The 20,896-nt window shown below is 52.5% G+C and overlaps 1 non-coding gene across 1 annotated transcript; it reads left to right on the top strand.

Annotated features, from left to right (window-relative positions):
- Positions 1 to 3,360: 3,360 nt before the first annotated feature.
- On the top strand, positions 3,361 to 3,467 carry LOC136468188 (small nucleolar RNA R71). The gene has a single exon (XR_010761723.1). It is a non-coding gene; the product is annotated as a small nucleolar RNA R71 (small nucleolar RNA).
- The last annotated feature ends 17,429 nt before the right edge of the window (positions 3,468 to 20,896 follow it).

Here is a 20,896-nt window from a genome sequence, read left to right as displayed (position 1 = left end):
CTTGATTCTTGTTCATCATCATCATCATCTTCTTCTTCACTTGAGGAGTTTGAGCTTGAGCTTGACTCAACTTTCTTGCCCTTCATCTTTTTCTTCTCGCTACAAGCGAGAGCTTTGCCTTTGCTTGATGAAGATGCTTCTCCTTGACCCATCTTACGTGACATTTCAAATGCCACTAGCTTGCCAATGACAATGCCTGGGGTCATGGTGCTCAAGTTCTCCATGTTGTGAAGGATGGTGATGATGCTTGCATATTTCTTTTGTGGTAGAATGGAGATGATCTTCCTCACGATGTCCGCATCATCTAGCTTTAATAATCCTATTGAATGGAGCTCATTGATAATTAGATTCAATCAAGAATACATATCATGAACAAGCTCATCATCATTCATAGCAAAGGAATCATAATTTTGCTTAGCTAGACAATGTTTTTGCTCACGAACATTACTTGTGCCATCATGGAGCTCTTGGAGTTTTAACCAAATTTCATGTGCCGTATTTAAGGTGAACACTTGGTTAAACACATCCATGCTAAATGATTCAAACAAGCAATTCTTAGCTCTAGCATTAAAATGCATTTCTTTTTCATCACTCTTTGTGGGCTTTTTGGGATTCTTAATGGGTTTCATCCCGTCATGAGTGACTCTCCATACACCTAAATCAACCGCCTCAAGGTGGCAAGCCATTCTAGCTTTATAGTAGAGGAAGTTAGTGCCATCAAATTGTGGAGGCCTAGCGGTATCTATCCCAACCACTCTATAATAGCGTCGGCTCAACGGCAGTTAAGCCAAAGGTCCAAATATGAGCCAACCGGCTCTGATACCAATTGAAGGGACTGTGACGCCTAAGAGGGGGGGTGAATTAGGCAACTTAGAAATTCTAACTCTAAACTATGGCCTCTTTTTCTAACTCTAGCAAAACCTATGCAATAGATAAACTATCTAGATGTGCAACTATGGTTTTGCTAGTGTGTTGCTATCTCTACCGCAAACGTAGTAAAGTAATCAATGTAAATGCGGAAGCTAAAGAGCAAGGTAGAGATATGCAAACTCCCGTCGACGACTCCAGTATTTTTACCGAGGTATTGAGAAGCGCACAAGGGCCAAGCTCTTGGTCGGGCAACTCCGTGGATAGCCTTGGGCCTTCCCCATGTGCAAGTGGGTCTCTGATGTGCCTTCTAGCAAGCCTCTCCCGGATGCTCTCCGCCGTCTTCACTATCAAGCTTCCGGCCGAAATGCCAAGGGCCTTGTTCCCTCCGGTACATGGTGGCGGCCACACCACAAACGCGGTTGGTGTGATCTCATAAGACTTCAAGCCCCTTCGATGTACAACAATGGTGCTCATAAGCACCAAGTGGTAAGAGGTATGCAAACCTCACTAAACACTAGGCCTAAACCTAGAGCAAGCGCATAAGCGGTGGTCTAATCAACCTAAGAACTTCGCAAAGCACCTACGCTAATCACCTGATTTATCACTAAGCACTATGCAAGTGGAGATCACTAAAATGGTGTATCAACACCCTTGATATGTTTCCTCAGCTCCACTCTACTCAAATGGCCGGTTGGGGGTTGTATTTATAAGCCCCACTAAGAAAGTAGCCGTTGGGGTCGAATTCCCGCGAAACTGCTACCAGACGCGTCCGGTCGTCCCGACCATTGAGCCAGCAATATACTGATCGGACACTGGCCAGCGTCCGGTCGCCAGCCACCGAACATGTCTGGTCATAGATTTGCCGCTCTGGAACCTCTCTGTACTCGATCGGACGCTGCTTCCCTGCGTCCAGTCGATTTCGCCGCCCGCGTCCGGTCGTCCCAACTGTAGAGCCACCGGTCCAGCGTCCGGTTGTCCTGACTGCCGAGCCACCGGTCCAGCGTCCAGTCGTCCCGACTGCTGAGCCACCAGCGTCCGGTCCAGTGTCCGATCGCCTCTATAAGCTCATTTCTCCATGATCTTGCGTACGGCTTGGTTCCAATCTTTGTGCTTGGACTTTGCTTGATATCTTGGGTCTTCTCTTGTGCTTCTAAGGTCATTCTTAAGGTGTTGATCATCGGATCACCACATTGCCTTCTTCTAAGTCACGTCTTGCACCCTACTGAACTACAAAATAAACACTTGCAAATTCATTAGTCCAATTTGGTTGTGTTGGTCATTAAACACCAAAATCCAAAGTAAATGGGCCAAGGGTCCATTTTCCTTACATCTTGGTTTTCCACTTGTATTCGAATGTGTGTCCTGCAAAACATGCTTCTCCAATTCAAGTGGAACTATGTCAATAGTAAAAGCATATGTGTCTTAAGTTTATTTATTTATCCTATTTTGGGCTTTATTTGGAGGTCAGATTTGATCATTAGTGACCGCCAACAAATCCTCCATGCTTAATGTTTGCTTGTCCTGAGCAAATAGCTAAGTACTTGGTTGTTGATCAGGAGTTGCTACTATGCCAAATATAATTCAGAAGTGCCATGCCTATAACAAAGTATTCTTCCATAATTTAAATAAGTCAGCATTTTTATCCATCCTTTATCTTGATCCCTGTGGGGCATATAGCATTTCCAAGTTCTTGGGTTGTTGCAAAAAAGAATGGTTATAACAAAATCACCGATCATTCATTCCTTGATCAACCATCTGTCTGGAGGTTTTATGAGTTTTGTAAAACAAATATAAGTTCATTCATTCCAAGTTCTTGGGTTGTTGCAAAAAAGACAGGTATTGCGACAACAATTTGAGCAATCAGTGTTTCAATCATTTTTAATAAAACTTAGTTGGTTTTTCACTGAGGAGGATAAATTCTTAAGTTTTGCATTTATATTTTCAAATATTTTATCATTATACATAATTTTTAGTGATATTTTCATTAATTTTAGCTTGACCTAAAACTAGGTCTTTCAAGGATGGTTGATTTGAATTGAAATTTGAATTACCTCCTTGCAGGCAGGATTGATTGTTCCATGCGTTATTATTACCTTGTCAAAACCCGTTGTTGAAATATGCGGTGTCTTCATGGGTCTCAGGATAGATGTTCCCCGAATGTCCGACTTCACCATAGACTTCGCTAGTCATTTGCGAGTCCGTGGCCTGAACGGTGGCCTTTATAGCTTCTTTCTCGTCGGCCCTTTCGTTCAGTCTTGATAGTAACAAATCTATTTTTGTGGCAAGCATATTCGTCTTCTTCATGGTATGTATGCCTTTTTGTTGTTTTCGTTCCTCCCCTAGCTCTTATTGGCCACCATTTTCTTGATGAGAGCCATAGCTCCATCAATGGTTAGGGAAAGGAATGCTATTCCAGCAGCGGCATCTACGTGCCCCTTCAACATGGGCGTAAACCCTTTGTAGAAGTTCTGGAGCATGAGCCAGTTTTCCATTCCGTGATGTGGGTAGGCCTAGATGTAATCCTGTAGCCTTTCCCATGCTTTGGGGAAGGATTCTAATGAGGTCTGCTAGAAGTTTGAAATTTTCTCTCTCAGGGCATTGGTTTTGCCCAAGGAAAAAAATTCACAAGAAACATGGTGAAACATTTGTCCCTGTACTGACAGCTTCCTTATCCTTATAAAACCACTGTTTTGCCTTCCCCGCAAGGGAGAAGGGAAATAGACGGAGCCTGATGCTAGCTTGTGTGATGTCTTTGATGACAATGGTGTTGCACAGCTCCAGGAAGTGTTGTAGGTGTGCATTCGTGTCCTCGGTAGGCAAACCACATAATTGGTTCACCTGCACCATCATGATTAGGCTAGTGCGCAGCTCAAAATTTCTAGTTCCCGTGTTGATAGCAGGCCCAACAGGCACGTTAGCAACAGCAGGGGTGGAGTAGTCATGAATTGTCTTGGCCATAGTGGTAGTAGCGAATGGTGCAAGGGTGACTGGTTCACTTGCCGGTGGAGTAGCGGAGGGAGAAGTAGTACGGAACATGTTCTTCCTTAGGGGCGCCTTTGGATTTTCTATGTAGTTATCCGGTAGGTCGAAACCACTCATACACTATCCTGTTTTCATCCACAACAGGAAGAAAACAAGCAGAATTAGCCTACATAAACTATGGCTACCATTACATGCATGTGATCATGATCATGTCCTACTAGATTCTTTAACCTATGCCCTCCCTGGCAACGGTGCCAGAAATGCTTGTTAGCATTTCTTAGCGCAATCACCAAGTGTGGAGGTTTTAAGTCCATCCTCGGTAATGGTGCTAGAAATGTCTGTTGGTATTACTTAGCACCGTCACTAAGATTGAGTTAACCTTAGCGCCACCGCCAAGAAACACCAACTACGATAGTTCTAAATGATTACAAAAAATATTCACAAGCGCACGGATCTATTGTTGTAGCATTTCACCCAAAAGTATTCAGAATATCGTTATTTATTTTTTTCCAAAGGAAGGCAAGGTGTAAGAGTCTAGCATGAGCATGAACAAGATTACATACTTGCATAGTGGACCATAGTTCATGACAGGGGTAAAAATAATATTTTCAAGATAATGGACACACATCTGGGCCAACCTCAAGGTTAAAAGGAAAATAAAAAATAAAAGAATGTTCCTAAGTGCAGTAGGCATGTTCTAATATAGTCGTGCAAAGAACTATTGATGATCATACAAATTACATGATTAGAGCGGGAGCTAAGTGTAAGATAGGTCGGGAGGCCACTGAGTACTAGTCTACCAGCAACCTCATGTGACAATTTAGACTCTTACACCCTACCTGAATGTGGGGGATTACTAGAGACGGATAGGGTTGTCACCACCTATCACCTACCCCTCAACCAAAGAGTTGGAAAATGTATTCACCTGTCTCTCCATACTGTAGGGTTGAGATGGTAGGCTAGAGGTGGGGTGAATAGTCCTTTCTAAAATTAATCACGCCGGCTAACCGAAACAAATGCGGAATTAACACTATCGGTCTAGCCAAGACTACACCCCTCTATATAAGTTCTCAAGCACCTTATAAAGATCCTAACTAGGCAACAAAGGTGTCGGGCTAGCTAGATCTCACCTAACCAATTCTAGGAGCAAGGTCACACAAACATATGCCACTAGTACTTCAAGCACCGGAGAGCTCCTATACATGCTAGTAGCAAAAGCACAAAGCTCCTAAGCTCACTAGCAATGCTCAATAACAAGGCAACTAATGCCAAATTAGAGAGCACAAATTACTTTGCTACACAAACTAAGGAATGTGACTAACAATGTTACTCAAACCGAATTAGTCATGCAAGGGAGCTACTTCTATGCTACATAAGCAAGAAGGTAACTAGCAAGCCACATAAGCTAACTAGTTATAAGAGCAACTACACAAGCACAATGTATATGAAAGTAATTGCAAGCTTGTGTAGAGGGGATGCAAACCAACGGGAAGACAAGGATGACATGGTGATTTTTATCCTGAGGTTCACTTGGTTGCCACCAAACTAGTCCCCGTTGTGTCGACCGCTCACTTGATGGTTCGACGGCTAATTGGCATCACCCACCAAGCCCACACGTTGGGCACCACAAGAACCTACCCCAAAAGTGAGGGTAGCTCAATGACACGCTCAACTAGAGTTGCTCTTCGCAGCTCCCGTGGGGTGAGCACAATCCCCATCACAATCACTTCTCCAGAGCACTGCACAATCTTCTTTGCGTGCTTCGACAGAGACCACCACCAAGCCATCTAGGAGTTGGCAACCTCTAAGAATAACAAGCACCACCGACTTACTACTTGATCACATAGTGCCACTCGATGAAACCTCACAATGAAATCGCACTAGAATCACTCACTCGCATTGGATTCGCACTTCTCGCAAGCACAAGTAAGTTAGAGGCTTATCAAACCAAGCACACACGCTTCCCCATGGCCTGAGATCAACATCTCAAGCAAGTCACATCGCTCCACGTAGAGACCTGGGACTAACTCCCTCTCTCGCCCTGCTTGTAACCCCCTACTACAAGCACCTCGGTGCAAGGAATGCAAGATCTAGGGCACCTATTGCCTGAACTAGTATAAACCTTGTGTCTCTTTGCATCACCATCCAGGATTAGGGGCACGCAGTATATTTCCACTAGTTGGTTGAGGGCCCACCGGTCCAAAACACCGACGGTCGGCACGATAATCTTGTTCAGGAGCCTAGAGTTTATGTCTCTAGGACATGAGTACGATATGGTACTCCTCTCACCTAGAGTCCCACTGACCATCGACAACGTCATGCCCCAGTGCCCTAGGCGCAGGCGGCGCCCAGGCCGCCGCTCTCATCACGCTCGCCAGGCACGACATGGGCGGGACCACCCCGACACCATGTAAGCTCAGGGCGACGTGCTGCGCTCCACTGGTATCCCATGCCCAGTTGTTGGTAGAAGGTCCCTGGCCGGGGACCTATCTAGCCTAAGCCTGGACAAGGGAAAGACATCGGTGGCATGCAGCGATGCCCCGTCATCAAGCTCTGCCCCACCACATCTTGAGGAGTCAACTTTGGTGGAGCAAAGCATGGCGATGGCACCATCCCCGTACCCCTTTGGGTTGAGAAATGTCATCGCCACCTATGCTTCCGCCTATGCTTCGGCTCACGTAGAGCCCTCAGGACGCCACCAATGCTTCACCCTTGACTTTGACACCATGACTTTGACCCACACCCACGCTAACTCCTCAGAGGAGGATGAGGTGTGGGTTGGAGTGGACTTATCCAGACTTCGTGACCCTGAAGCCATGCGTTGCTTCCTGGCCGCGAGCGACTACTGCTTCGGCTACTCCGACTCTGATGATGAAGGCACTTATGACCCCACTCGTGAGTGCTTCCACGTTAGACTCGGGATGCCAAGCTTAGGCGATGAGGACGAAGGGGCAGGCAACCATTCCATGCTTCGCTTGGGAGCAGGCGATGCCACACCTCCACGCGTTGTCCCACCGACAGCGTGGAACGAGAACCTTGCCCCCGGATAGCTTCAACGCCCGAACCTAGAGTAGCTTCGTGAGCTTCAGGCCAAGGTTGAACAAGACCGACTCCTTCTGTAGCAGCTTCAAGACACTCTCGAGCAGGAGCAGCAAGGTCATGGTGATGGCAGAGGAGCCCGGTGGAGGGCCCGCGACGTCCACCACCACATCAATGACAACGAAGGGGGTGAGCAACCCCCAATCTTCAATCGTGCTAGCCAGAACATCGCGGCTACGGCGATGCTAGTCCGAACGATGCTCGAGCCCTCCACCATGGAGGGGCGATGGGTCCACGGCGAGCTCCGAGATCTCCTCGAGACCACTGCGGTGCAGCAGGCCAAGAGTTCCACCTCCCGACGGCGTGGAGGCACCTCGGACCTTCCCACGGCACCGCCTCAGTAGGATAGGGAGGCCTCGGTTCGTCCCAAGCCTGCTCGGGCACCGACAATTAACAGGGTCCCCTTGCTGCATGACCGCCTCAGCAACCGACGTGAGGCACAGGGTGACCATGAGGTGGTCAGCAAGCAACAGTGCCACGACAATGAGGGTCCCACTTGGGGCTACCATCCGCACCAAGGTGGCCACTACGACAGTGGGGAAGACCGCAGTCCTTCTCCTGAGCTACCTGGCTCTCGGGTTTTTAGCAGAGTCGTCTGCACTGCTCATTTCCTAGCCCGGTTTTGGCAACCTACCAATCTCACAAAGTATAGTGGTGAGACCAATCCTGAACTTTGGCTGGACGATTACCGCCTGGCTTGTCAGCTAGGCGGCATGGACAATGACCTGCTCATCATCCACAACCTCCCGTTGTTCCTGTCAGACTCGGCGCAAGCCTGGCTCAAACACCTCCCTCCCTCGTAGATCCACGACTGGCGTGACTTGGTAAGGGTCTTCATCGGGAACTTTTAGGGCACATACATGCGCCCTAGGAACTCTTGGGACCTCAAAAGTTGTCGACAAGGCCCGGATGAGTCTCTCCAAGACTTCATCCGGCGCTTCTCCAAGAAATGCACTGAGTTGCCAAGCGTTGGCGACTCGGAAATCATCTAGGCTTTCCTCTTCGGCACACCTACCGAGACCTAGTCCAAGAATTGGGCCAGAATGTGCCAACCTCAGTGGCCGCACTCCTCAACATCGCCACCAACTTTGCCTCAGGTGAAGAGGCCATTGGGGCCATCTTCCCCGACAATGACGCCAAGGGGAAGCAGAGGGACGAGGTCCCCGGGGCCTTGGCTCCCCACCTCCCCAAGAAAAAGAAGAAGGGTCGCCAGGGGAAGCAGGAAGTCCTTGAGGCTGGCCTAGTCATGGTCGCAGAGCGCAAAAATCCCCAAGGCCCCAGAGGCCTCGGGCTCTTCGACGATATGCTTAAGAAACACTGCCCTTACCACCAGGGCCCGGTGAAGCATGCCCTCGAAGAGTGCACCATGCTCCAGCATTACTATACCAAGCTTGGGCTCCCCGACGACGATGCCAAGAGGAGCGGCGCTGGTGATAGGGACAATAACAAGGACAACGAGTTCCCCGAGGTGCACAATGCCTTCATGATCTTCGGTGGGCCTTCAGCATGCCTCACGGCATGCCAGTAGAAGAGGGAGCGCTGGGAGGTCTTCTTGGTGAAGGTGGCTACTCCCCAGTACCTCAACTGGTCTTGGGAGGCGATCACCTTTGACCGGGATGACCATCCCAATTATGTCCCGAACCCTAGGCAGTACCCACTTGTCGTTGACCCCATCATTGGCAACACCCGGCTCACTAAGGTATTGATGGACGGAGGCAGTGGCCTCAACATCCTCTATGCCAACACCCTAGAGCTCCTAGAGCTTGACCAGTCATAGCTCTGAGGTGACGCCATGCCTTTCCACAGCAATGTGCCGGGGAAACGCATGCGGCCCCTCAAGCACATCGACCTGCCCATCTACTTTGGTACTCCCTCCAACTACTGCAAGGAGGTCCTCACCTTTGAGGTGGTTGGGTTTAAGGGAACGTACCATGCCATCCTAGGGCGGCCATGCTATGCCAAGTTCATGGCAGCCCCCAACTACACCTACCTCAAGCTCAAGATGCCAGGCCCCAATGGCGTCATCACTGTCGAGTCCACGTACGAGCATGCATACGACTATGACGTCGAGTGCATCGAGTACACCGAGGCTATCATAGAGGCTGAGACCCTCATCATCAACCTCGACCAACTCAGTAGCGAGGCGCCTGACTCTAAGCGTCGTGCTAGGACTTTCGAGCCCATAGAGGTCATCAAGCTCATCCCGGTCGACCCCACCTGCCCTGATGACCGGGCGCTGAGGATTAGCGCCACCCTTGACATCAATTAGGAAGCCATGCTCATCGACTTTCTTCACGCAAATGCCGATATGTTCACGTGGAGTCCCTTGGACATGCCGGGCATACCGAGGGAGGTCATCGAGCATGTCTTGGACATCCAGGCCAGCTCTAGGCCGATGAAGCAGCACCTACGCCGATTCGATGAGGAAAAGCGCAGGGCCATCGGCGAGGAGGTGCAGAAGCTTTTGGCATCTGGATTCATCAAAGAAGTGTCCCATCTGGAGTGGTTAGCTAATCCTGTATTAGTTAAGAAGAAAAATGGGAAGTGGAGAATGTGTGTAGACTACACCGATCTAAACAAAGCATGTCTGAAAGTCCCTTTCCCATTACCTTGAATCGACCAAATCATTGACTTGACTGCGGGATGTGAAACCCTATCCTTCCTTGATGCATATTCCGGTTACCATCAGATCAAGATGAAAGAGTCCGACTAGCTCGTGACTTCTTTCATCACACCATTTGGCATGTACTGCTATGTGACTATGCCATTCAGCCTCAGAAATGCCAGGGCCACATACCAGCGGTGCATGACCCATGTCTTTGGCAAGCACATTCAGTGGATCATCAAGGCCTATGTGGATGACATCATGGTCAAGTCCAGGAAGGCCAGTGATCTCATCAGCAACTTGGAAATAGCCTTCAGATGCCTCAGGGAAAAGGGCATCAAGCTCAACCCCGATAAGTGTGTCTTCGGGGTCCCCCAAGGCATGCTCTTAGGATTCATAGTCTCGGAACATGGCATCGAAGCCAACCTAGAGAAGGTCTCGACCGTGACCAACATGGGGCCGATCCGAGACCTTAAGGGAGTATAGAGGGTTATGGGATGCCTTGTGGCCCTGAGCCGCTTCATCTCGTGCCTTAGCGAAAAAGGCTTGCCACTGTACCGCCTCTTGAGGAAATCGGAACGTTTTTCTTGGACCCCCAAGGCCGAAGAAGCCCTCGCCAAACTCAAGGCATTACTCACCAATCCTCCCATCCTAGTACCACTGGCCAAGGGCGAGGCCCTCTTACTCTACGTCACCGCAACGACCCAAGTGGTCAGCGCGGCCGTAGTGGTCGAGAGGCAGGAAGAGGGGCATGCTCTACCCATCCAATGACCTATTTACTTCATCAGCAAAGTGCTCTCCGAGACCAAAACACGCTACCCCCACATCCAAAAATTGATCTATGCTGTGGTCTTGGCTCGACGCAAGCTGTGTCACTACTTCGAGTCCCACCAGGTGACCATGGTATCGTCTTTGCCCCTGGGAGAGATAATCCATAACCGGGAGGCCTCGGGTAGGATAGCCAAGTGGGCCATCGAACTCATGGGGAAGCTCTATCCTTTGCGCCTCGGAAAGCAATTAAATCTTAGGTCTTGGCCAATTTCGTGGCAGAGTGGACCGACACCCAACTGCCACCTACCTAAGTCCAGGCGGAATGCTAGACCATGTACTTCGATGGGTCCCTGATGAAGACTAGGGCGGGCATGGGTCTGCTCTTCATCTCACTCCTTGGAGTACACATGTGCTACATGATTTGGCTCCACTTCGCCACCTCCAACAACATAGCTGAGTACAAAGCCCTTATCAACGGCTTGCAGATCGCCATCGAACTTGGAGTACGGCGTCTCGACATATGGGACGATTCGCAGCTCGTTGTCGATCAAGTGATGAAGGAGTCAAACTGCCATGACCCCAAAATGGAGGCGTACTACAAGCTGGTATGTCGCCTTGAAGACAAGTTCAACGGTCTCAAACTCAACCACATCGTGCGTAAATTCAATGAGGCCGTGGATGAACTGGCAAAGATGGCGTCGGCGTGGGCCCCGGTCCCCCCAAATGTCTTCGCTAGAGACCTCCACAAACCTTCCATCGACTATGCCTCAACGGTGGAAGAGGGCCTAGTGGTTGAGCCCCCCGCAGGGCTCAAGGCCCCCTCTATCGCCGAGACTCCTTTGGCCGAGCCCAAGGTCATGGAAGTCAACACAGAGCCTCCTGAGGCCAACCAGGGCATGGACTGGCGAGTCCCATTCCTTGATTGCCTCGTCCGAGGAGAGCTTCCTGCTGACAGGACCGAAGCCCGATGGCTTGCTCAGCGAGCCAAGACTTATGTTCTCTACGATGGTGAATTGTACAGGTGAAGCCCATCTGGCATCCTCCAATGATGCATCACTACCGAGGCAGGTCGAGCCCTACTTTGGGACTTGCACACAAGAGCCTACGGGCACCATGCAGCGTCTCAGACGCTCATCGGAAACGCTTTTTGCCAAGGGTTCTACTGGCCAATGGCTGTTGCTGACGCCACCAAGCTAGTATGCTCCTGCGAGGGATGCCAGTACTATGCGCGGCAGATGCATCTCCTGACCCAAGCTCTCCAAACCATCCCCATCACATGGCCATTTGCCGTATGGGGGCTTGACATAGTTGGGCCTCTATAGAAGGCCCTCGGGGGCTTCACCCATCTGCTGGTAGCAATCGATAAGTTCTCCAAGTGGATCGAGGCTCGTCTGATCAATCGAATCAAGTCCGAGCAAGCGGTGCTGTTCTTCACTGATATCATCCACAGGTTCGGGGTTCCAAACACCATCATCACCAACAATGGGACATAGTTCACTGACCATAAGTTCCTAACATTCTACGATGACCACCACATCCATGTGGCCTAGTCGGCCATAGGACATCCTAGGACAAATGGCCAAGTAGAGCGTGCCAACGGCATGATCCTATAGGGCCTTAAGCCAAGAATATACAACCGGTTCAAGAAATTTGGCAAGAAATGGCTTGCCAAACTCCCATCGGTCATCTAGAGCCTGAGGAACACCCCAAGCCAAGCCACGGGGTTCACACCGTTCTTCCTGGTCTATGGAGCCGAGGCCATCCTCCCCACTGACTTGGAATATGGTTCCCCAAGGCTACAGGCCTACAACGAGCAAAGTAACCGCACCGCCCGTGAAGATGCCCTCGACCAACTGGAGGAAGCTTGAGACATTGCGCTGCTACATTTAGCCAAGTACCAGCAAGCCCTACGATGCTATCAAGCCTGATGCATTCAAAGCCGAGACCTGAAAGTGGGTGACCTGGTGCTGAGGCTAAGGCAGAGCAACAAGGGCCACCACAAGCTGACCCCGCCATGGGAAGGACCGTACATCGTCACCCAAGTGCTGAAGCCCAAAACCTACAAGCTAGCCAACGAGAAGGGCGAAATCCTCACCAATGCTTGGAACATAGAACAGCTACGTCGCTTTTACCCTTAAATTTCCAAGCATTGTATACATTGTTTCTCAAAATACAATTAAGAAGCATTCTTTAGTTGTTCTAATCTTTCGAGAAACCTTTGGGCCCATCAAGGGCCTCAATGATACGATAACTCCATTAGGGAGACACGGCTCTACATCTACAGAACCGAGCCTCCCTCAGGGGCTAGAAGGGGGGACTCCCCCCTAAGTCCCACGTATCATTTTTTAGTCTTTTTTTGAAAAAAAATTCTACGCCAAACTCTCTATCACGCTCTGACAAATCAATTGTAAAAGACCTAAGGACCGAAAGTCTGTCTTAGGGCCAAAAGGCTAGCCGAGTCGCGAGACTTCCTATGCCTCCGGCTACGGCACTCCCTCACCACCTTTTTGCCCTATGGACAGTTTAGGCTCCGAGGAAGTTTTTTGCAAGCAATATGTTCAGAAACAAGACAGAGGGCAGAGGCTCGGAAATACGATAAAAAATGATTAAGAAGCATAGACGCATAAGTACTTCAAAAAGGCCTCAATGGCCACCAACGTTATGATACGGTAACGTAATCCCTAATTTATTTACATGGCCTCTTGGGCCCAGGTCAAGGCTCAGGGACTCCAGCATCGACGGACGGCGTGGGAGGGACCACCTCCACTTCAAACAGCTTGGCCAATGCCGTGCCGGGGCCCTTAGCTGCCTCCATCAGCTTTGCGACCTCCTCATCGGCCTCCTCATCGGCCTCGGGCAAGACGTAGCCATCACTGATGGCCTCGAGGTCGACGCCGGTGTAGTGCGAGGAGACGACAGCTAGGGCACGCTTGATGCCCACGTGCAGCGCCCCCCGAAGTCGCTCTCGCACTTGGCCACTCAACGCAACCAAGCGGCTCCTAAGGGAGCTGCCCGACTGGGCCCCCTCAACCTCTAGGGCCTCGCACATGGTACGGGCGGCACTCTGTAGCACGTTGTGCTCCCTGATCTTAGCCTTGAGCACCACCTGCACTACGATAGAAGCCTCAGCTGCCCGGGTGACCTCCTTCTCCAACACTAAGCCAAAACAAATGGAATGGGGTTAAGCGCAAAGGAAAACAAGCCAAATAGGGGCAGAGGCCTACGACACTCACCCTCGGCTTTCTCCTCCTAGCGCTGGGCCTCGACCCGAGAGGCCTCGGCTTTCTCCTTCCAGCGCTGGGCCTTGACCCGAGAGGCCTTGGCTTTCTCTTTCTAGCCCTAGACCTCGACCTGAGAAGCCTCGGCCACCTTGGAAGCCTCTTTCTCCAGCTCTGCATCACACCAGGGAGTTAGGGGTCGAACAAAAGAAAAACAAATAAAACAAGGGGAACAGGACTCACCCTCGACCTTTCCCTTCTAGACCATAGCCTCGGTCTAGGAGGCCTTAGCCACCTTGAGGGCCTCTGCTAGGGCACCCTTCATCAGCAGGTGCGCACCCTACTCCGCCCCTAGCTACCTAGTGAGGGCCTTGGTAGAGGCCATTGCTTCTTCAGCCTAAGACCTAAAGGTGTCCCAATCGCTGGCCACCCGGGTCAGCTCCTCCTCTAGCTCCTTGACCCGTGCCGCCAAAGGGGCAACCTGCTCCTGAGCCGTGGCTGCCTTGGCCTTCATATTGGCACAGCAAAGGCGGAGGTCCTCCACCTCCATGCTCCATGCCAATAGAAGCTTGTTGGCGTCAGCGAGTAAGCCCTTCTGCCGCTGGAGCTGGTTCCAGACGTCCCTCTCCTGTCGGAGGAACAATGACTTCCCGAGGGACCAAGTCTCGAGCTCCTAGATAGGCAAAATAGGGATCATTCACTATGAGAAAACACAGAAAAAGACGACACCACATGAGAAAAGAAGGCACGAACCTAGGTGACCCCGGGCAGATCATCAGCCACGACAGACAGCGTTGTCCGCAGCGACCGCTTCGCCAGTTGGCGGTATTGTTTGAAGGTGTCCCAGTGCCCTCCACGGCCGTGTCCACGAGGGTGAACAGAGGCTCCCCCTTAGGGTCATCCTGGCTCTACCACAAGACACGCGGGTGATCCCACCCGTGGGACTCGGTTCGTACCCGCATGAGGGCCGAGCTTCCCTCGCCAAAGGCCGGAGCCGGCTACTCCATAGTGTTGGCCGCCTCGGCATCGACCACCTCGTTCACCCGAGAAGTATCATCGGAGGAGATCGAATGGACCCCCACTCCCCAGGCGCTCTCCTGCAACAGTAGTGGGCCTTGGACCGGCGGCGGTATTGAGGCTTGCCCTGCCTCTGCCTCCACTTCCTGGTCCGCCGGCTTCACCGCTCTCACACTGGCTCCCGCCACCCTAGCCTCGGTGGTCTCGAGGGCTCTAGTTCCTGCCACCCCGGCCTTGGTGGTCTCGGGGGCTCCGGTCCCCGCCACTTTGGCCTTGGTGGTCCTGGGTGCCCCGGCCTCTGTCGCCTTGGCCTCGAAAGTCCAGGGAGCCTCTGTCTTGCCCTCGGTGGCCTCGGCAACTGAGGGCGCCTTGGCCCCATTTGACTCGTGAGCCTCGGCCTCACGGGGTGCAGGCATTTCCTCCCCCGCTCGCTCCATGGCCGCCCTGGTAGCCTCCCCCTAGGCGACCAGCTCCTTCGAGTCGGCCCTCACCAATGCCATGCCACGCTGTACGGTGGCCTATGCCTCCACCACCTATTGAGTGGTGGAGCCCGTACTCACCTTGAGCGACTTACGCGGCACTAAGGCAAGCACCTCCGCCTGACACTTCCTGCTGAAGGCAAAACACCCACTTGGTCAGCACATGACCATAAAGCGAGCGGGAGATGATACGAACTCCACTAAAAAAACACTCACCTCGAGTGGGGATGCAACCACTTTGGCACTGCGACCCTCCTCTACAACGGCGGTGGTGGCGGTGGTGGCACGACCTCTATATCCGTTGGTGTCGGCCGGCCCTCGCCAGACTCCAATGCCCCCTTGATCCTCTGCAGGGGCAGTTGCGTCGCCCCCACCACCACCTACTCCACCTCTATCATCGAGCCCACCGGGCTGACGGCGTGTTTTCCTAACGCCCATGCCTTGGGCATGTTGGCCTTGGCCTCGAGGCGGGCGGTCACCGCCTCGAGGCATCCTCTCCTCCTCCTCCTGGAAGCGCCAGGCTGCTCGCCAACATCCCGAGCATTGTCTCCCCGATGTTGGGGAGATGGTCCAGGGGACCCCACCCCATCTCGCTCTCGTCATCTTCGCCCAAAGAGTGCATCGACAGCGACGGCGATGGAGACGCCTCCATCGGGAGACCGTCCTACCTCTACTATCGGCGGTGCTTCTCTAGTCCCTCGCGCTCAAGGATCTTCCTCGTGCGCTTTGCCTCCTCGACATCCTTTTGCTTTTTCTGTGCCTCGGCGTGTGCCCGGTTTGTCGCCCGCCGCTCTGCGTCCTTGGGAACGGGCAGCGGGGAGGCTCACACATCTCTCATCCCCTGTAGGAACGGCGAACACAAATAAGGGACCAGAAATAATGAGGAATAAGGAGGCCTCAGGGGCCACAGCAGCATGTGACTTACTAGAAAAAGGTACCCCCACAATGGGCGGATCACGAACAGGGTCAGACCACCGATCTTCAGCCGCCCCTCCACCATCTCTCTCACCCAACAAAGAATCTCCTCATCAGAGAGGACAGAGGTGGACATCCGGATGCCCTCGATTGGCTCATTCAGTCTCATCTCGAACAGGCGCCGCCACCGAGCCATCAGCGGCAGCACCCTCCAGCGGTGGAAGGCTGCCACAACCATAGCCGCCATGAGGCCACAGCCACGCAGCCTCTCTAGTCCCTCTAGGAGTGGCTGCAACTTGGACTGATCCTCCTTCGGGACACCATACCTCCACTTCTCCGGCTGGCTCTCCATGACCCGCCTGGTGTAGGGGGGAAGTCCGCCATCGTCATTGCAGAGGTAGAACCAGCTGGTGTACCAATGGCGATTGGTTGACGCAAGATGGGCTAGGATGTAAAGGTGCTGCCGGTCTTGGCGCACTTGGAGAGTGCAGCTGCTGGCCCTCACCGCCTTCCTCGTGCCCATCGTGCCCGTCGGCTTGGTGGTATGCCCCGCTCGGAAGAGGTGGAACCACAGCTCCCAATGGGGGACAATCCCTAGGTAGCCCTCATAGACGGTGACGAAGATGGCTTCCTGCGCGATGGAGTTAGGGTTGAAGTTGTGGAGCTCCACGCCATAGTAGTGCAGGAGCGTCTGCATGAACCGGTCTACCGGCAGGTCGAGACCATGCTCGTGAAAGGACATGAAGCTCACAACGTAGCTATCACGTGGCCTTGGCTCCGGCTCGCCCGACAGAGCAATCCACTCCAGCCTGTTGGGGTCGGTAACCGGACGGAGAAGGCCATCATCGACAAGCGACTAGAGCACATGAAGCTCACAACGTAGCTATCACGTGGCCTTGGCTCTGGCTCGCCCGACAGAGCAATCCACTCCAGCCTGTTGGGGTCGGTAACCGGACGGAGAAGGCCATCATCGACAAGCGACTAGAGCATCTCCACGGACGGCCATGAGTGCGGTGGAGAATGCGACTACGGCGGTAAGCCTCTCTCTCTACCTCACCCTTCTCCCTTCTTCTCCCCGATGCTCTCTGTTCCCAGCAACGGCTCAAGGGCGGCAAAGGCGGATGTAGGCAAGGTAAGGAGGGGAGGGGTGAGGCTCATCACGTATTTATGTAGGAAGGGGGCGAAACGGGTGGGTGATGAAATCAGGGAAGTTTCCCTCAGATCTAGCACAGCTAATCCAGATCCGATTTAACCGCCCACGCACCCACCTTTTCCTTATTAATCGCATGAATAGTTATGTCCCATTCACTGACAGAGCGTCATGTCTGATCGCAGCAGCGGTAGGCGCCATTCTGCCTCCATGAGAAAATCGCCTCAAAAGGTGTGCCTATCGTTGTCAAGCCGATGGGGGGGGGAATATCCCCCACCTGATTCCTTTCAGACGAAAGAACTGGGCACCGAGCCTATTACGGTCTAGGGGTTCGAAGGCTAGGCCCCTAAGGGTTTTGATAGCCACCCCAGGGCAATAGAGTCAGGGACGACTATGGGCGAGCCCATACGGGGCTGAGGCCCAAGCAAGCAAAACAGTTGGGATGCCCTAAGTCATGTCCGAGACCGGCAGGGAGGTCTCCGAATAGGATCCCACCATAGGGAGGCACCGAGCCACCGGGGCCCATCGAATGGCCCTGGCACCCACTAGAGAAGCCCTCTGGTACTCTTGGAGTGTGTCTCTGGACCGCTAGCTGACCCTTATTGAATGGGGCACGGGCCTCCACTCGGACTTACCCGATAACAGCTCACCGGAAGTGTCACCGCTCGCGCCCACCGAGGGTAGCCTGGCATATTCCACCCCTCCTTCTAAATGAAAAGGATGTGCGAGGGTCGCACAAAAAGCCAGGGGAACCCCTGATGGCACTCTCGCTTTGTGCAGAGGCTAGGGGGCTCTTCCTACAAACTTGCCAAGACCCAGCGACCCAGGCTTGCACGCAAGGGCTTGGCAAACAACCCCTCCTTCCAAACAAAAAGGATGCGTGAGGGTCGCACAAAAAGCTAGGGGAACCCCTGACGGCACTCTCGCTCCATGCAGAGGCTAGGGGGCTCTTCCTGCAAACTTGCCGAGACCCAGCGACCTAGGCTCATATGCGAGGGCTCGGCAAACAACCCCTCCTTCCGAACAAAAAGGATGTGTGAGGGTCGCACAAAAAGCCAGGGGAACCCCTGATGGCCCTCTCGCTCCATGCATAGGCTAGGGGGCTCTTCCTACAAACTTGCCAAGACGTAGTGACCCAGGCTCGCACTCGAGGGCTCGACAAACAACCCCTCCGTCCGAATGAAAAGGACACATGAGGGTCGCACGAAAAGCCAGGGGAACCCTTGATCGCCCTCTCGCTCTGCGTAGAGGCTCAGGGGCTCTTCCTGCAACCAGGTCGAAGACAAGCAACCCAAACCCACAGGGGAAAACGTGATAAAGGGCATCAAGCCCATTACGGTCTAGGGGTTCGAAGGCTGCCCCCCCCAAAGGTTTTGATAGCCGCCCTAGGGTAACAGAGTCAGGGACGACTATGGGCGAGCCCGTACATGGCCAAGGCCTGAGCAAGCGACTACTCGGGACTCCCTAAGTCATGTCCGAGACCGGTAGGGAGGTCTCCAAATGGGATCCCACCATAGGGAGGCATCGAGCCACCGGGGCCCATCGAATGGCCCTGACACCCACTAGAGAAGCCCTCTAGTACTTTTAGAGTGCGTCTCTGGACCGCAAGCCGACCCCTATCGAATGGGGCATGGGCCTCCACTTGGACTTACCCGATAACAGCTCACCGGAGGTGTCACTGCTCGCGCCCACCGAGGGTAGCATGGCACCCTCCACCCCTCCTTCTGAACAAAAAGGATGCGTGAGGGCCGCATAAAAAAGATAGGGGAACCCCTGATCACCCTCTTGCTCGGAGCAGAGGCTTGGGGGCTCTTCCTACAACCAAACCGAGGCTCAATGACCTGAACTCGCACTCATGGGCTCGACAAACATAATAAAACCCCTCGCACAACATAAGAAAAGCCCCTGAAGGAATCAATTCATTCCTCCAGGGCCTCAGGGGCTACACCCGGTGGGTGCACTCACACGCACCCACCGAGGCCTCGAGTACAAAACACCATCAGGAGCTGCCGCGAGCTAAGTCTCCTCAAAACCTCAGGGAGAGCACTCACACTCTCCCTGAGGCTCGGGGGCTACTATCGGGTACCATAGAAAGAGGTCCCCTAAGCAACAGCCAAAAAATCACTTAGACCCTATCAAAATCAATGCTAAGAGACAAACTATTGGCTAACCCCCAGCCTTGATCGAGGCCACCAACTCTCCACCTCGCTCAAGGCCTCACACGAAAGGCCTCGAACGGTCTACCAATTTTCCACCTCGCTCAAGGCCTCACATGAAAGGCCTCGGACGGGAAACCGATTCTCCGTCTCGCCCGAGGCCCCGTGTGTAAAGCCTCGGACAAGATGCCGATTCTCCATCTCGCTTGAGGCTGGCTCATCAATAACCCCATCGCCTCTACCTCGACCGATCTCCCCAACAGAGCATCGTGTCCAATTAATGCAACCAATCACTCCCGCAACATTAGACGGACGATGGCTCGACATAGCAGAGCAGCCGATGAGACGGGAAGCCGCATCAACACCATACCATCTGAGATAGGATAGGACAGGGTAGGGGTTACCGACTGTTGTGCTCGGTACTATGCCCACGACCGGCGCCCACACTACACTATGCTACCTAACCCCTGCACCAAGAACAACATGACGTGGGGAGTCAAGTCTGAGTCACTATAGCCTCAGAATCAATGTACAGGACCAACTGCTCCCTCCACGCCTCGGCAATCTACTTCAGGGTCTCGGCAACCTCGGGATTCACGCCCACCGAGCCCCCCATGATGGCTCAGCCTCGGCACCAACTGAGCCTCAGCTCTTCACGCGGTCAACACACAGCGACCGGCACGTCGCCCACCAGGCCCTGCGTCAAGCTATCACTGGAGCTCCCACGTCGCATAGGATCAGATGTAACCGGCGCTTTGCTCCAGCACTTCAAGGGCAGGACCACTCCATCGACCATGCTGCCACAGTAATAGGCTATAGGGCTCAGACATGCCGCCTCTGTTCGCACGATGCCACGTAGCTAACACATGTATCACCCCTGTCCCCCTTCAACTATAAAAGGGAGGGACCAGGGCCATTTCTAGAGAGAGGCACATGAGCTCATGAGATAGATGAACATGCATAGGTAGAGGAACAAACGAACTCACTCATTCACGTGCAAGCAACACTCTATAACACACACACTTTCCTATGGCCTGAGATCAACATCTCAAGCAAGTCACATCGCTCCATGTAGAGACCTGGGACTAACTCCCTCTCTCACCCTACTTGTAACCCCATACTACAAGCACCTCGGTGCAAGGAATGCAAGATCGATCTCTCAGACTGGACGTAGGGCACCTATTGCCTGAACCAGTATAAACCTTGTGTCTCTTTGCATCACCATCTGGGATTAGGGGCATGCAATACATTTTCACTAGTTGGTTGAGGGCCCACCAGTCCAAAACACCGACAACATGTGCTAAGCTTGTCCTTTATTTAACAAGAGCCAAAAAAACAACTTATGCTTCTTCTGACATGAAGATTGCCAAATCCATTTATAAGCTAGATGAACCACTGAGTGTCCAATCTTAGCTTGTGTCTATATGCATTTGTCGACTTATAGATATTTTATCCCCAAAAGTTAGACCACTAGTCCTTATCCTATGAGAGGTAGAGTGACCACTGTTGATTGTTGAGTTATTGTAACTGACCAAATGCTTCTACTGATAGAGGCAGGTAGAAAAGGCGATGTAGGGGAGTTATTTGTGTAGCTAAGAATAAACAACGCAGTTTGTTCTTTGCAAATTAATAGA

This window comes from Miscanthus floridulus, chromosome 7 (genome assembly GCF_019320115.1).
Source record: "Miscanthus floridulus cultivar M001 chromosome 7, ASM1932011v1, whole genome shotgun sequence".
NCBI classification, from domain to species: Eukaryota; Viridiplantae; Streptophyta; class Magnoliopsida; order Poales; family Poaceae; genus Miscanthus; species Miscanthus floridulus.
Note: the sequence above shows the minus strand (reverse complement) of the source record. Positions and strands in the feature narration are given on the sequence as shown.